The following is a 17,931-nucleotide window of genomic DNA, read 5'->3' on the forward strand; positions in this document are numbered from 1 at the left end:
TTTCACCTTGTAAAAGCAAGCAAGTGGGAGGGGACTTGTGTACCGTGCTGAAGTGAATGGTTTGGGGATTTTTCAAGGGGTGTGTGCTGACCAAACCATACAAGGGAGAATGTGTGTTGTGTGAGTGTATCAGAGGGTGAGCAGATATTTCTAGGGAGCCAGAGGCTGAATTCTTCGGTGGAACTGTAGCATAACCATGACTAGAAGAGGCGGGGGCTTCACTTGTGTTTGTGTGCGAGGCTCCAATGAACTATTTTTTGCCTCATTGAGCTACAGAAAGCTATTGCTTTTTGTGGTAGGGTGTGATCAACAACACGCACGCAAGCACGCATTCTCCCGCAAAAACACACACCTTGTGGGACGAATGAATGGCAGGCCCTGACTACCACACAGGGCTCCTATTGATGACATCATTGCTGGGCATCTGGTCACTCCACCCTTTCCATGTTTCAGAGAGCCATTCAGTCACCTTCAACTGCACCATGATCCTTTCACATTCATGACGCCCATTGCTTATTTTCTAGTGATTATTCAATTTAGCCGGCTCCAGTCATGAACAAAATGCTTTTCTGATGGCACAATCAACAATTGGCCAGTTCATGCACATCTATCAGTGCAGTAAAGACCTCTCTTAACAGATACAATTTAAGTAAACTCCTCCAATGCATGTCTAATCATTTTTAATATCATTATATTGATGGGAGTTGCAAAAAAGAGAACAAAAGTAACATATAAAACCCCATCTGCATCGTACATTTGACCATAATTACACTCTTCAAACAGCCGGTCCAATTTAATATAATGGACATTATTGAAATATTCCCTTTTGAGACGTTGCCTCTAGTTCTCATGCAAGGAACGCGTGAGTCTAGCCTGACTTTGGTTCTAATGCTATACGATTACACAGTCTGGGGACATTTATTACTCTTCATGAGCAAAACATGAATGAGGGAAGTACAGCAAGACTGCCAGCTTTTGGTAAATAGATGGAATTCAAACAGTTATTGAAGTAATGAATGAATAGATGCTTTTGAAATGACAGGCCTTTAAATAAATCAACCCAGACTGGCGCTATGTGATGATGAATAAAACCACAAAAAACTTGGACCATGTTGGAAATAGCATTTCCTTGATTCTCTTTACCTCTCTCTCCTCCCGATGAAGCAATTTAATATCAACTTGGAATCAGATTCTTTATCTGATCACAAACTCAGCCAATGGCTTAGTCCCAGAAGGTCGTTCAGGAAAAGGCTAGGCCAGTTTTCTTCTGGCTCGTCCAATCACAAGCTAGGAGCTGCTTTCTCTTCAAGGTCCACTACCAAAGCACAGGGCCAGCTAACATGGTGCCAATTAAACACTGAATGCTAAGCCTGTTATGGCTTTACTAAACCTCTGTTGGAAATCACCTGGTGACCGATAAGGACCCACTGAGTTCATCCAGGTTGTTAGCTAACATCCAAACCATTATTTCCAATTACCCATGCTGATGAGAATTTATGCATTCTCCCTGAAAATGCTTGGCACGTTTTAAATGTAAGGTCTATCTGATACTTGTAATACATCTTGTAGCAATGAATAGCTGGGCTGTAGCAGCGAAACGTGAACCGATGTCATTTGCTGTTGTGCTTTGGTGATTAAGCACAGGAGAGTGCTATCATGTAACGATTACACCGAAACGGCAGCAGGTTTGAGGCAACAACACAATGCCCCTTTATGTATTACACTTATCCAGTGTTATGTCTCACTTAGAGGTTATTAATTGGCTATGGAGCTACAAGGCATGTAAAGAGAGAAGTTTGTGTAGGAGGCTTTAGGATTAAATTCTCTGGGGTGTTTATTGCCAACATCTACAGGTTGAAATGTAGATGATTTGTGTGTTTGCATAGCAGGAGGATAAAGGGCAGTGTGATTTCTTGGGAGGTAGGTTTAGGACAGAGAGGAGAGTGAAGGGAGGGAGAACATGAGCAAGAGACGCCTCCGAATTCCCCACTTTTGGTCTCTTTTCGTTCCCTCTTCATCCTACCCCACCCCTCTCTGCCGCCACCCCACCCCATCCTGCTCACTCCCCTCCTTCCTCAGAGCAGCCAGCCACAGACACTTGCTTTTTGTATGAAGGGGTTTAACCCAATGAACAATCCTGTCTGTCTTTCCCAAAATAAGCCAGTGGGAGAGGGATCGCTGAGTAAGCCAGGGAGATTGGAGCAGCGAGGTGCACAGCCCCTGGTTATAAGTCCTGGGAGTGCTGCTTGGACCCACAGCCTTTAGCTCCATATACACTGCCTTGCTGCCTGCCTGACTGACTGAGTCTCACTCCACTGTTACTCACTCTCTCTCCCTCGCTCCTTCCCTCCTACTTTCCACCCTGGAGAGCGAGAGCACACAGATTGGGAAGGTGCTCCTCAGACCTGCTTCTGGACGGCTTGAAGACGGCACAGAGAGGACTTTTTGCTCTGCTCTCACTTTCATCCTCGAGCTTAATTTCAACATCCCTGCCTGAAACCACATGGATGGACTTTTTTTGTTTTTTGCCTGAGGCAGAGAATAAAAGTTAAACAGATAATTTGCTCCACCTGTAGTTGAAAATAACCTTTTTCTTACTTTTTGGTTGTTTCCCCCCCTGCACTTGTAAGCAGTACTGGACCTTTCAGGGTACAATCTCTTTTGGTTGCATGTTCATTGATTATCTGATGCCATCGCATCCCATGGGAGACACGCGTGGCTGAAGCAAGGAGGGAGGTAGAAGAGAGACCCACCTGAAGCTCACACCTACCGCTGCCCTAACCAGTGCTCCCCCTGCCCCTCAAACGCTCTGAGGAGAGAAAGGTAAGCTCTACCTGCCCTCACTTTTCTCTGGGGCTCTTTTAGCATCCTTGTGTCCTGCCGTGTTTTCTCTTTTATCACATGTGGCTGCAGTAGCAGATGCCAGAAGAAACAGAAGGAGAAAACAGGTTGCAATATCTTAGTCATGGGACTTGCTTAATTCTCCTCGGTCCTAAACTAGTGCACAGAGTGCAGATTAAACAGAACCGGTGCAGTTTGCTCACCAAGCTCCAGACACACAGTCGTTGATTGCAATATTACAGTTGTACCTGTCCCCTGACTCTTTCTGCAGTCATAGTAGGAATCCTCTGTGTTTTACCCTGATGAGTGACGGTAGTGATTATTGATCCAGGTAGGGTGTAGACATTGTTGATACGTCATTAGTCCCAAACATCTACGACTCTCGCTGGTGATGTTGGGGTGGGCGTGGTGTGTACTGGGCTGAGTACAGGGGTGGGGCAGTGTGGTAGTGGGATATGAACAGTGGGTTTGGCTCAGATATTCTGATTACTGTCTTTAAAGGAGTGTTATTTTGGACTGTATGATTTTTGATAGATTTATTAATCTGAGAGTCTATCAAAGTTCATATAGTGAGTGGAATGTATGAGGTAAAGGAATACTGAAATTGGACACATGGTCCTATCGTTTTTCCTCTTCGTCCCTCCTCATCCCCCTGTTGCTTCACTCTGTCCATCCACTGTGACGCCTCTGGCAAGCGACGCTGCATTCCATTGTAACGACATCCCTCCATCGCAAACAGAAAAGAGGACACATAGCAGCGAGTCCCCAGGTATCCTCAGAACGACAGAGAGGCAGAGAGACAGAAAGAGATGAGCCGAAATGGAAAGGGAAAAGACCACATCAGTAAAGCTTCAAGAATGTGTGCTAAAATAAATAGAAGTGCTCTCTTCGCTGAGGAGATACATTTTTTCAATCACATGTGTTTCAGTGCACCAGCAGCATGCTTTCTTAAGAAGGAAGGAGGGAGACACAGAGAGAGAGAGGTGTAGATAGAGAGGGGGGGGGGGGAGTCTGGAAAAGACAGTGTGCTGGAGTTCTGAAATCCAAAAACATTTGGCAGCACCCGTTTATTTCGCTGGCTTACAGCAAGCAAAGTCCACTGAATATGTACCTGTGTGTGCGTCGGCGCAGCCACACATGCACGCTCCGAGGTGACCTAATCTGTGTTAGTATCAAATGGTGTTACTCAATCCTTTAAGGGGAGAGGGTGAATGGATACACACTTAAGTGTGAACTCTCCCCCCTGGCAGTGAGGTACGACAGGAGTTCTCAGGTCTGCAAAGCTGCTGGTGTGCAGCAGCAGTGTCTGCTTTAGTGTTCAAAGTAGTATTTGCTCATAAAGTTCAGGGCCTCTCTTAGATTTAGTGGTTTCCAGTCAGCTTCCAACACTCTCTTCATTTCCAATAAAGTACCTATAGGTCAGGAGATTTATGCCCCGCTCTGCATCACTAGCTTTTTCTTGGCACCAATGTCCATGGCTGGCATATGCATGATGGTAACATTGCTCTGTAACCATGACACCCATGCCAATGACTGGGACTCTCCAGTGGTCACTTACTTAGTCACTGGTGGCTACGAGCAGGTCGAGTGTGTTTGTGTGTGCGGCACATTATTTAACCGCAGCTAACCGCCTCCATCCAGCCGCCCATCGAGGCCTTTGATACAACGTGCCGAAGCGTGACCGACCATGCACAAACAACAGTCACGCTGAATGCACTGCGGCACACACACCATCTCTCTGCCCCGTGCAATACAAACACATACATGGTTTTAACACTCCTGACGCACACACATTTCAACAGATGAACAAGCGCACACTGCCAAACCACAGAGGAGACTCTCGCGTCCCACTCTAGTTACTTTATAGGCCAGAACGTGTTGAACTTGGGACTTTCAAGACTCCAAACTCAACATAAGCTTTTTTCTGAGAATATTTCTTGTTCTGATGTCAAGGTGAAAGAACAAGGTCTTCTCTGTAGATCTGTAAGCTCATTTTCAGAACACTTTTTTCTCAAAAATCAAAGAGACACAGGTAGAGTGGATGCATACTCTGACTGGGAATTTAAGAAAATGTATTTTATTTTAAGAAATAAAAGGAGAGAGACCTTTAAAAAAAAAATATTTCTCAGTGAAAAGGGGTTTAATTTAAGTTATAGGAGCTGTCTTTACGTTGATGCCTTCCCTGTTTCTAACCCCTCTTTGGCTTGTAAATATATAGTTCCCACTGTGTGGCCACAAGGGGGCAGAATACCAGGCAGGTAAATGTTGCACACAAAAACATGTCATCGTAGTGAGGAGAAAACCACTTCCATCATTTGTGTTTATTGAATAATTGAACTCACCAATCCAACTATATACATCTAACTTATTTTATCATTTTCAATTGACAAACTCTATTTTTATATTCTTCTTTAAGAATGCCAAATCACTTACAATACGCTCTTAAAACATCCATCTATCATTTACAAGTGTGTGTGTGATAGGCCTACTTCCCTGAATTGTCCTAATAGTATTTAAGTGCATATTTGTTATGAGTGTGTGTGTGTGTGTGTGTGTGTGTGTGTGTGTGTGTGTGTGTGTGTGTGTGTGTGTATTACAGTGCACATGTGCTTCTATTACTCTCAGTCTCATGCCCGTGTGAGCAGGAAATGAAGGAGAATGCCACTCATTCTTAAGGAAAAGTAAACACACAGTTATTCCTTTACTTCCATGGAACCCAAACACCTTCAACACACACACACACACACACACACACACACACACACACACACACACACACACACACACACACACACACACACACACACACACACACACACACACACACACACACACACACACACACACACACACACACACACACACACACACACAAATTCCCACTTTTGTTTCATAGGTACTTTATCTTCAGCAGGAAAGAGTGTGAAAACAGGCCACTCCTTTAATGGCTTTAGCAACAAAGAGTGTGTTTTCTTTTAGGCCGGAAGACCATGTCTGCAATTACAGCCACACACACACAAGCAATGTACGCGCACACACTTTTCAGCACGAATTATAAGGCATACTAACTGACTGGTGCGGCTGATATACTGAGTGAGGAATTGCAGTGAAGGGCGGTGGAAACAGAATGCAGGCCCTGGTCTTAATCAGAGCCTGGGCCATAACATTCAAGATTAATAGGCTGGATTTGTTTTTCAGCTAAGAGGGGGAGAAGAAAAAGACAGAGACAGTAAAGACAGAAACATATTTTTGCGTGCAGTATGAAGATTTGCATCTTGTCTGCCTCTACTTCCTTTAGCATCCCGGTTCTTGTTTGCACATCATCATTGGCCTCCACAGGCAGCTGATGTATGTGGATGTCAGTCAGCTAAATGGCAGACAGTGAATCTACACACACATGCGGCCCTCCTGAGTTGGTGGCGCAGCATGTTATTAATCTCACCCTTATATGAAAGGACATAGTTTTGGCTCTGTTTGAGCCTTGAGAAAACATTTTAGCAGGAGTAGTAGGAAAACAGTAGAAAGCTTTCTATTGTTCTGTTTTCAAAGTTTGGCAACTTAATGCACTTATTTCTCCCTCTCTGTCACTATCTAATGAATTAGTCTGTCTCTTTCTCAGTGTTCATCTGTCTCCCACTTCGCTATTTCCTTCTCTCATAACTGTGTCTGGACCAGAGGGAGTTTTTCCACTGAGAGAGAGAGAGAGAGAGAGAGAGAGAGAGAGAGAGAGAGAGAGAGAGAGAGAGAGAGAGAGAGAGAGAGAGAGAGAGAGAGAGAGAGAGAGAGAGAGAGAGAGAGAGAGAGAGAGAGAGAGAGAGAGAGAGAGAGAGAGAGAGAGAGAGCCCATTGACTCTGTCAGCAGTGGCTCACTCTCAGCCGGGCCTCCGAGCTCAGAGGGGCTTGACAACACAACCTCTTCAGCTATCAGAGGCAACTTATCACAGGCACGCTTAGGAAACAGAGGCACTTTCATCATAGCATTGCCACATTTCCCCCCTTTAAATATGCCATTTTCTCTTGTCCCCTGTCCCTCCTGAACTGTTCCCTTTTTACCTTCCTTTACAACCTTTTTTACTATTACTGTATACGCTACAAATCCTCTCGAATCAAATCTGACTCTTTACTGGGCTCAAACTAAGACGCCTGCTGTAAAACAACCTTGTTCTCCAACATCAGACATTTCTGCCAGTCAGTGAGGCCTGAACAAGGCGTAGCAACCAAGCCACGGACAAAACACGTATTGAGCAATGTCTTCTGGAGTCAAATCTATATTTTTCCAATGGTGTGCTGGAGCTTGTTTTGAGAGGCAGCTTGTGTTTTCAAAGAGAATCCAACAGGAACAAACAAGGCTTACTTCTCATACAGAAATAGTGCTGTTCCAAGTTATTGGGATGTAACGTCCCGTTTTATTCTGCTGAGGCTGAGTTTTCCTGGCTACAATTCTGGATGCAGGAGTTTCCTTGCATCTCCTAAGGATGTGTGTGACCTCACTGCTGACCAGTCTTAGTGTTGAGGTGAAAAATGGAATCAGTAGCACAGAGCTAAGCCAAATGGAAGTTGTTTGATGTTTGCTTGGTTCAGGTAGCGGTACAAATGAGCGTGAGTGTACAGTACATGCATGTAGGATTATTTGTTTTCCTTTTTTTTGTCCGCTCCCCCTCATCCATTGCCCCTGGGTTCACCGTCTGGCAAGAGTTTTGTTTGGGGCTTCCAAAAGCAGGACGTTTGGGCCAGCTCTTTACAGGGGTCAGCTCCTCGGTATAAAAATCACATTATCTTTCTTTTCATCTCGTGACAGATATACTTCCAAAGCCAACTGTTTGTTTGTATTATTTCGCTTGAGATGCAGGATGGATATATCTTTCCCTGATGGGTCAATATTGAGTAAAGGTACGGAAACAGCTCTTCTGAGACCATATGAACAGCTCCAGACTTTGTTATTGTTCAGTCTGAGCTTGATTTAGACGTGTGCGTAGGTGTTTGGAAAAAGAGAAGAGTCTGGGGTTATTGTGGCGTTATGGTTCCCTCGGAGCAGGATAATAAAAAAGCATTTTATTTCACTGGGCCAGATTTTTTTTGGAGTAGGAAATGGATGCTTTACATGTATTGTGCTCTGTGCTCAAACAGAGTGGAGTTTTTCCTCTCTGACATTCAGTAGCAGACAGCAACCTAATAACTAACATCTATCAACAAGTTTTGTCCCTCATAGTAAAACTTCAACTGTTAGAGCAATAGTTCAACATTTTGAAATACACTGATTGGCTTGCTTGCCTGAAGTTAGATTAGAGGATATTTAGCATTCTGCATGCACCTCTTATTAATCTCACTATAAATAAGAGAATTTCCGACATGTAAACTCTATTTAAACCACAGTTGTTCCTGTTTATGCTTAAAATGCTGTTCTAATTAAACAAAAAAGTTATAATGTGTTGTTTGGCGAAGTTTAAATATGCTAGAAGCTGACTTATTTGAGCTTTTATGGGAAGAGCTATGCTAGATGGTTCCAATCCTTGTGCTAAGCAAATTAGCCTCTATTGGTCGCTTCATAATTAGCAGACAATTCCTACAAATGTTAACTTTTTGTATATATTCCAGGAAATTGAAGTAGTCAATATAAAAAGAACTGCAACAGATTTGTTTTTAAATTAATGACATATTTAAGGCAGCATTACATTTTTATTTATTTTTTTGGCCACTTGGGGGCAGCAGAACAAGATGTACTCCTACATTTGATATAATAACACCTTATAAAGTGGATTCGCAAAGGTGTTAGCAAACAGTTGGATATATATACATCAAATCAACACTGTAAGAACTTAAGTATTGATTCTAGCTTCTTGTTTTGCTAACTTTAAGACTGCAAGTGCAATACTCACTTTCCTTTCTGATCTGTTTTGCGAAATAACATTCGGCGGTTTAGGACATTCTTTAGTTGCTAAATGGTGATGCATTCACTAGAACATCTGCTTTAAAAGTACTCAGAAGGACGATTTGTAACAACCAAAAAAACACATTGCAAAAGAGTTTTGGCATTTTAGCACATGATTATGCAAATGCCACTAAGCATAATATAAAATGAAAGCACATCACACTGAAACTGCTTCATATAGAAATCACTGTTCAGTATTTTAATAGCATGAGACTACAGGTGCCCACCACATGGCCACAAACCTCTGTGAGCCCTCTTTTTTCAGCCTTAAACAAACTGGCACAGGTTACCACTTACAGCCCAGATAAACACCTCATATTTAGCTTGGCTCAGGCTGTTCCTCAAAGAGATGTATTTGAGGTAGACCACCCCAGGCTTCTGACTTGTTTCTTTCTGTGTCACTCTGTATTATGCATCTCAAGAGCAAATTACACCAGTGGTTTTTGTACACTGATTTATATTTACCATGCCACTAATCTAAATTCAAGACAACAAATACAATAAAATAAATCTACAGCTACAGTATCCCATGATTGTTCAATGTAGGGTGCCGTTTCTTTCAGACTTTATCTTTTAAATGGCCTGGCTTAGAAACATAATCCTTTCTGTGCAGACTTTGAGCCCATTGAGTAACATGTTTCATAATGAAACGCTCAGAGGCATTAGGCAGCCTACAACACAACAAGGCCTTCAAAGCTTTTATTTTCATAATCAGCAGCTAACGATAAAATGTAAAAGCGACTTTGTGCTCATTCCAGCTCGTTTGAGGTGAACACTGTGAGCTGTGCTGTACTGAGTGAAACCCACATTGTGTGTGTGTGTGTGTGTGTGTGTGTGTGTGTGTGTGTGTGTGTGTGTGTGTGTGTGTGTGTGTGTGTGTGTGTGTGTGTGTGGTCTTAACTAGAGTTCTCTTGTTTCTGTTTATCCAGACGATAAATGTAATACTTCCGGTAGTTGACAGGAGAGGCAATGCAGTTTGGCAGCATTCCTAAGTACTTAAAGAAGCTGCTAAAGAAGAATTATTTCATGCTCACAGGACAGGAAGGGTTGTTGATTTGCCCAACAATTTAGGAGGCATACAAGTGGAGTTTAGTTTCATGGAGTTTAAACTGCTATACAGTGAAGACTAAGATAAACACACAGTATGCTCATTGGATGACAGCCTCATTGTTTGCCTTTCCATCATGCATTCACTCTGATTTGTTTGAGGGGTAACATAAGTAAGCATGCAAGGGGACAAGGAGTGTTTTCCTAAAAACATGATGACACAAAGTATATTTCTAGCGATCCAATACAACATTCAGCTCATGATAATTTCCCCATATTGGTACAATGTTATCACCCTTTATCTACATGTATGTGAACACGATTAGAGAGATTAGGAAGCTGCTGTTGGCTGTCGAAACACATCTTTAGTTGCATAACGCAACACAGAAGGGAACTATCTTATTAAGAGGTCAACGATTTAGGTGAGCTGAGTTGAAATGTGGATAAACCATGCATGATAGATAATCTGACGGAAACAAAACTTCCTCTATACCTGGTGTTAACCATTGAAGTCTGTTGGACAGTGAAAGCTACAGAAGTACAACCGCTTTTGGGAGGATGTTCTTTGGCTTACTAACAAAATACTTAATTAGAGAGGGCTTTGAATCAATTACCACTCACTTTCATGTGGTTTGCAGATGGCTATGTACTCTCTCTCCTCAATTTTCCTACTCTTTCCTTTCCGAGCAGCCAGTAAAAAAAGGCCTGCTGTGTTGCCTCATTACTAATTTGAACCAGAGAAGTGGTCATTTCCTAACAGTAGGCCCTGGCCTGCAACGCAAGCCGACCGACAACCAACCCAACTCTGGACCTAAAGCGGGGCAGAGACCACACAAACCGAGGTCTTCCTGACATGTGGGAAGAGTGTGATATGGATATAGGAAACATCGGGAAGAGTTACAAAAGAAGGGACGGCTATGGGTTTGTTTGGGAGAGAAAGGAAGATCGAAGTGGTACGTGATGAAAATGGGGATAGGAGAATATTGAAAGGGGTGGTATTTGCGGGGAAGAGGCAAGGAGAGGTGAAAACCTATACAAGATGTGAAGGTGGAAGAAGCAGAAGAGAGAAAATAAGCTTTGTCTGAGTAGCACTCAGTTTGTAGCAACCATGTGGTGACTTTGATCTGGCCGAGGATTTAACCAGTGTCAACAGAAACATTCAGGGGCCGTCTGTTTGCTCGTAGACACAGATCATTCCTACATGAATTACTCTGCTTCACTTCGCCGCAGATCTTTACTACTCCAATGTTTGTTTACTCTGTCAGGAACACCCAACCCATTTCTCAAGTTGAGCCACAAGCTCAGTAATACAGCAGCACTCCTGCAATCAGCTGAACTCTCTATGCCGGTAATCTCTAGAGGGAGACAAACGTCTGGGTAGTTTTGAAGATTTAAAAGATACATTTGAGTTAAACAGTGCTGCCTTTCTATTATGTAGCTTGGACAGAGTCATTTTTCCTTTAGCACTATAATCCAATCATTTTACTCCAGTCGCTGTCTTCCATCATGTTCTATCCCTCGTGGTCTGGGAGGAAGAGGGAGGGAAACAAGGAGGCAGAGGAGGAAGACCGGGATGCAGACATGTCGGCAAAATCGTTACAGTTAGAGGATGTGTCCTGAATGCGATGTCCTTGCCATATGACAACCTGCTAAATCAAACCTGAGAGACAGCGAAAAGACATATAGAGGATTGATATTAGTTAGACTGGAAAAATTGCCCATCTGCAAAAATGCTTTAGAAGCTTCAAAAATATTGTTTTTCTTAGAGCAAGCAATATTTTAGCAAGAACAATGAGTCAGATGACTATGTCAAATTAAAATGCTCCCCTACGCTAGGCTTATAGGAAATGTAGGCACAAGCATCTTTTGACCTTGAGCCATACCAGGAACAAGTCTCAAAACTCTATGGATGTACAATCCGAAATCCAAGGACAACCTCTTTAATCCAAGTATATATTTTTTGAATATTAAAATGTGCTAAGCATAGAAGGACCAATGATATATATGATGGGTATTATGTTTTTTTGTATCTTGAATGAAGGCTTGTAAGGGCACTAATTCAAATTAAAAAGTTTGAGCCTTGTCTAAATTTGCAGTATAAAAACAGACATCTGAGTGTATGGAAATGGTTAAATAGTAGACTCATAGATCTGTGCTTAATACCTCTCCGCGAGTGGATCATCTAGGACATCTTGTCTTGACGGATGCTTGGGAAAACCAGCTTAGACAAGCCAGGCTTAAAGCAGCAGGGAAACGCTCAAGCTTCAATCCATTCTCCTGTAGAGACAATGTGTAATCCAGACCCCATCAACACTCTCCAAGTCAGCACAGTACGCACTAACAGTGCCCTGATGCATTGTGGGCCTTTCCTCTGATCTGAAAACCAGGTCTGCTGACATTTCTGTGTTGTGTCTCCTTCTGTTCCCATGCTTTATTCTGCTGATAACAAGTATCATGCTGTTTCCTCTGGAGTTTGGCTAGTCAAAATGTATCTCCCAGCATGCACAAAGTGATGATAGTCAGATAGACTTGAGGCAAAGCTCTGCCTAAAGATGGTTATTGTTTCTGTTGCACAAATCTGTACTACTTTGTACCAATGGATCCTGATATCAAGAGAGAAATCAATGGAAACTCCATCAAAACGCAGTCCATAGTGTGTGTACAATTTCCTGTATCAAGCTAGACAGATGTTCTTGTTGGTTTGTAGTATCATAGTGAATATGTTGGGAAAAAAATATCCCAGCAGTAACCCTTGGAATTACGTCTAATTCCACACCTCACCATTTGCCAACATTGTGTGCCGTTGTAGAGAGGTCGAGATAATGTGGTTTTGCTGAATCGTCTAATATCGACATTCTTGCTTGGTGATAGGTTTGGAAAGAAATGGGATTCAGAGTTCAAGAATCTGAGAGGCGGATTGTTTTAGATATGTGACTGCCATTATTCTTAAACACAAACACCAAGATACACATTCTGTATTCAATGGTTGTCAAATAACTACTGTGTGCAGGGAAACTGCAGTCCACAAAACAGAAGCTGAGCCGTCTGGTTTCTCACTGCTGCTTTCTCACTGCTGCTTTCCTCCTCGATCAGTTATATAAAACCAAATAAACTCTGAAGAATGCACCGTATGGCGTCTGAATCAATAAATCTGCAAATCCCCTCCATGTGACACTCCTTCCGCTTTGTCGTTACCCATTTGATTTCTCTCATTATGATTATTCAGAGAGGAGGGGGAAAAGAAAAGTTAGTTGATATGCTGCCCGAGTTCAAAATTGTCCAAATAGTTCTCAGTGCTGCCAGACACAACAGCATATTCACAGTCTCAGTCTGTTGGTGGATTCAGTTCAGTCTGGTACATTTTGATCATGTCTTCTATTGGGTTCTTTAGCCGTTTTGGCATTTTGCTGAGATACAGCGTACAGGTCTTTTCTGTCTATCGCTAAGAGATTAAATTGCAACACAAATAGCCTTGCTTTCTGAAACTGTGTCTCCTCTCTACAAAATATATTCTAAGTTCCAGGGAGGAAGGAGTGTTGTCATGCCTCATCTGTAACCTCAGCTGCACTACATCCTATGTCCTCCCTGCATCTTCTCTCTCTACGTTTCTCCACGGGTTCATCATTCACTCCATAAAGGGCGCCTGGAATGTGTCTGTGTTCACGTTCACTACATTTTTCTTCAATAACAGGGAAGCTCAGATTGTAAACGTGTGTCTATTGTTGGTGGGAGCATACGCAGAGATGCAGACAGGCAGACAGAGTAATAGATGGTGACGTTTGTTGGCCGATAAAACCAACTGATCTACAGATATATAAATCAAGACTGGCCCAGGCTCGAACATTTTCTCAAAAGTGACTTTTGATGCTTTGGGAAACCCACTTTAAAACCCAGATGGAAGGGTTTTGTCTCCATTGTCAGTCTAGACTCCATTTATTTTCACATCTGTACTTGTGCGATAAGCAAATTGTAGCCATTACCTTATGAGTGTAAGAGGCCAATTGTGTTTTCCCCCCACATTGTGGATGAAGAAGGAGGGAAATAGCGCACACAAGCAGAAATGAGTGTGACCAATGTGGGAGATGTGGTGAACTGGTGGGGGTGGAGGGCTGGTACTGGAGGGGTTGGTTTGGCGGGTTGGTGAAATTGGCATCGCTGATGGAAAAGGGATCTGGATTCAAAACACACTTGTGTATAAACACATACATGCACACCCAGAGGACAGACAGCAGCACCTATCATTCAAATAGCAATTCAAGGGCCATTTAAGTCAATCCAAGAAAAACTGCAGCCCGTATGATGTGTTGTCCGAGGCAAAGAAAATGTTGGCATGTGCAGTATTAACAAGGGGTAGTAGAAATAAAATACAGGGAAACTAAGTCAGACAATGTTTGTATTTTAGTCTGCACATTTTTTTTTATGTCATTCTCCCGCCCTGCTTTTCTCTGTGAGAGAGTACTGAGTTCTCCAGTCTGGGAAATGACTCAGTAACAAGCAGGAAGGTGCAAAGGGTTTATATTCCTGCCATTCTTATCAGTAATCAGTTCAGTTCTTCCCTGGGCTAAACTTGCGATTTTTCCCACCAGTGCAGTTCTGTAGGCATGAGGGCAGGGTTGCCATTTTGACCACAGTTCCCAAACATTGACCCCATGTTGACAACTTGTTGCCAGGAAACATTCGACCACTGCGATGCACCTTGCCGCGATTTGCTAGTGCTTATAGCGACCTCATGTGTCATCCATCACCTGTATGCAACTGCTGTTTGACTCACTTACCCCCACCCTTTCCTTTGAGACCCTGGACTACCGTCAGATAACAACCTCCTCTGAAAACGTGACAGACCAGGCCGACATGTAACAGGACGGTTTGGGGGGGAGTTTATCTGTTTGGCTAACAGTCTTAAATCTCCATCCAAGGCCAACAACCCCATAAGCAGTGTTGCATTCCGACGACTGTTATTTCGGCATTATGTGTATTTGCACTGTTGCTGTGAAAAGTCGTCTAAACACAGCTTTCTCATACCACGCAATCCTGACCAGTGTTAGCATAGCGGAGCGAGTGCAAATATGGAGCACGGCGATTGAGATGTCAGATAACCGGGGCTCCGGGGCTTCATGTCTTGTGTTCATTTTTTTTCAGTCAGCCTCTAAAGCACGCAAGTACTCATACCTCTTCACTGTACTTAAACAAAATCCTTGTTTTACTTACCTCTAGTGGTATCTAGCCTTGTAGATAGTTTGGTTTCACATAGTTTTAAGATATTCATCTATAACATTTTTACCGTTATATTACAATACAGCAATAGAGTTTTTTTGTGGTATTCCAATTGATAATTTAAGTGAGAAATTATCCTTTTTGTGATTGTAAGGAACTCTTGCTCTTTGCACCCTGCAGAAGCAGTTTTGCCTATCACCTAGATTTATCCATGCACCTTCACCTCCAACACATGTAAAGTTGATCAACTCACGGTTTGAGCATGAGTTGATGTCTCCTGTCCCCATCTCTTTTTGTTTAGCAAAGAAAAAGAAATGTTGGGGTTTTCACTCGTAGGCCTACCTCTCTGAACCTAAGTAAACACGCTGGCTTCCAAACCATACAGCGTCGAGCTGCAGATACGCGTCAGACGGGCCAGAGTTATGCTTTCTCAGCAGCAGATGAGTGATTTGAAAGGAAGGAGAGGTTTTGTGGGCAATTTACATACGCCGGACTTTGAGTCATGTCAGGGTCGTTTGTGGGCTGCAGGCAGTCATGTCTTTGGCTCTGGACAGACCTTCATAGTTCAACTTGATGGCTTACATTCACAAGTGTTCTTTTAGTAATGTTCAAGAAAAATCTCCCACTTCAAAAGGAAAAATAGGAGAAAGGTGTTTCTCATTTGCTTGGGTGTGAGAAGAGGGGAGCCAATAGACCGAAAGACTTGACATACAATCCATTTCCATTATGTACTGAATGCAATCCAAGAGCACTGATTTCAGATTTGGTGAGTGATGCTCTCAGCCGTCTCCCTCCCGTCTGTGTTGCACGCTGGCACGGTGTTGCTCAACTGGAAAACAATAGCAGAAGTCCTCCATCTGGTTGCAGTTTCTATCTCGTGCCAATTTGAGTGGGAGTGATACAAAGAACTCCAAGGGGCTTACAACAACAACAGATTGCTGTAGAGAAGGCCAGTTGCATATTTCAAGCTACTGTAGCAATAAACATACACAATTTACACACGGCATCTAATGCAGGTCTGTCCGTCCTGGGAGAGGGATCCCTCCTCTGTTGCTCTCCCTGAGGTTTCTCCCATGTTCCCTTTAAACTGTGGGTTTTCTCCGGAAGTTTTTCCTTGTACGATGTGAGGGTCTAAGGACAGAGGGTGTCATATTGTCATACTGATATTCTGTACAAACTGTGAAGACCACTGAGACAATGGTAACATTTGTGATATTGGGCTAGATAAATAAACATTGATTGATTGACATACTCACACACATGTTAAGAGAAACCCAAGTGAGTAACTATTAAATTGATATAATTTAGAAATCTGGTGACTGATTACATTCAGGGGAATGGCAGAATGGACAGGCATTGGAAAGACATTAAAAATAATGAGCTGTATGATGACATACTGTAGAGGGAGAGAGACATGTATTGGGCCCACAGCAAGTGCAGTGGTGGAATGTCCTGGGGTGCTTTAATGGAGTTTGTCTCTCCACACCTGTGGAACTAATATCCAGCCACTGAAGTCAGATATCCTATGAAAATATTTGGTGGAATGAGAGAGGGGGAGAAGGGGGAGGGATCAGTTTGAAGGTTCATACCTAAAGGCAGGCGTGTAGTTTGGCTAACGCCTAGGATTTCCATTAAACTCCAGGTTTGAGGAACAAGATAATTGCTCTAGCAGAGTCTGCGGCCTGAACCCCATCTCCTTCTCTTTCCCTGTTTCTCATAAACACAGTACATGTGCTGCACAATAAAACAAAGGGTATGCATGCTGTTGCTACATAAATGATATTGTGAAACATATGCCATTAGCCGTTTAGATGTGAGCATATTGTCACAAATCTGTCCATAATCCAGTTTTTCTCAAAGTGGGGTGCGAGAGACCAGGAGAAAAAAAATCATAATTAGAAAAATTATTGATTCGAAAATAATATGTACAGTACAAGTACGTCTGGGTCTCTGTGTTTCATTCAAGCTCGGCTCTATGTGTGTGTGGAACGAGCCATTTTGTGTGCGTGCGCGTGCGAGAGAGAGAGAGAGAGAGAGAGAGAGAGAGGAGAGAGAGAGAGAGAGGAGAGAGAGAGAGAGAGAGAGAGAGAGAGAGAGAGAGAGAGAGAGAGAGCGCACCGGTACCGGAGATCGTTGTTGTTAGCTTCTGGTGCTAGCGAGCTAGTGTCCGGGTCTCAAACGGTTTGGTCATAAATGAAAAACAGGTATGAAATACTATATGACATTAAAAAAAGAATAAAGTTTAAAAGGGGAGTGATTTGTAAAATATCCATAAAGAAATAGTAAATCTGTTTACAGTTCTGTTTCAAATGGGTGTTGAGATGTATCCATAGATCTCTTCATTTTGCTCTCAAAGTGCACCAGATTGATGCTTTTAACTTCAATATTTAAAATAAAATCTTCTTTTTGAGCACACAGACTTATGGAGTATTGTTTTATTATCACTGTTCTAGCAAAGTGATTTTTTTTTTTTTTTTAAAGGAATGCTCACGTTCATATTGATGTATTTTAATAAATGTTAACCTGGCCCATTACGTGACTATTTGTGTTGGGGGGGCCCGACTTTTTTTTTTCTCCAAACAGAAAAAGTTTGAGAACCACTGCCATAATCCAATGAACATTTGCATATTTTCAGTTCAAAGCATTTGATTGAACAACATCAGTCCTTGGGGTTCGTAAAACCTTTTTATAGCCAATTAAATTACTTTAAAAAAATGCATGGCTTACAAGTGAAAAAAACACATATTTGTCTTCCTTTTGTTTTCATCCGACAGCTGTGATGTGCTTTAAAGGTTTCATGAGGTCAGTGAGGATAAGAAGCCAGAATGCGGTATGGACAAGTTCCTGGTAGCATTAAAGGATTCGCTGAGGGTTTCCATGCAAATTCTCCCCCTGTTGCT

At 42.6% G+C, this 17,931-nt stretch overlaps 1 protein-coding gene across 1 annotated transcript in view; it reads left to right on the forward strand.

The window, feature by feature from the left end:
- Positions 1–2,121: 2,121 nt before the first annotated feature.
- col8a2 (collagen, type VIII, alpha 2) overlaps positions 2,122–17,931 on the forward strand; it is a 53,973-nt gene continuing 38,163 nt past the window's right edge. Inside the window, exon 1 of the mRNA XM_034236743.1 lies at positions 2,122–2,823. The gene's annotated coding sequence lies outside the window, so the exon portion shown is untranslated. The remainder of the gene's footprint in view (positions 2,824–17,931) is intronic.

Source organism: Gymnodraco acuticeps, unplaced genomic scaffold (genome assembly GCF_902827175.1).
Source record: "Gymnodraco acuticeps unplaced genomic scaffold, fGymAcu1.1, whole genome shotgun sequence".
In the NCBI taxonomy this organism is placed as follows: domain Eukaryota; kingdom Metazoa; phylum Chordata; class Actinopteri; order Perciformes; family Bathydraconidae; genus Gymnodraco; species Gymnodraco acuticeps.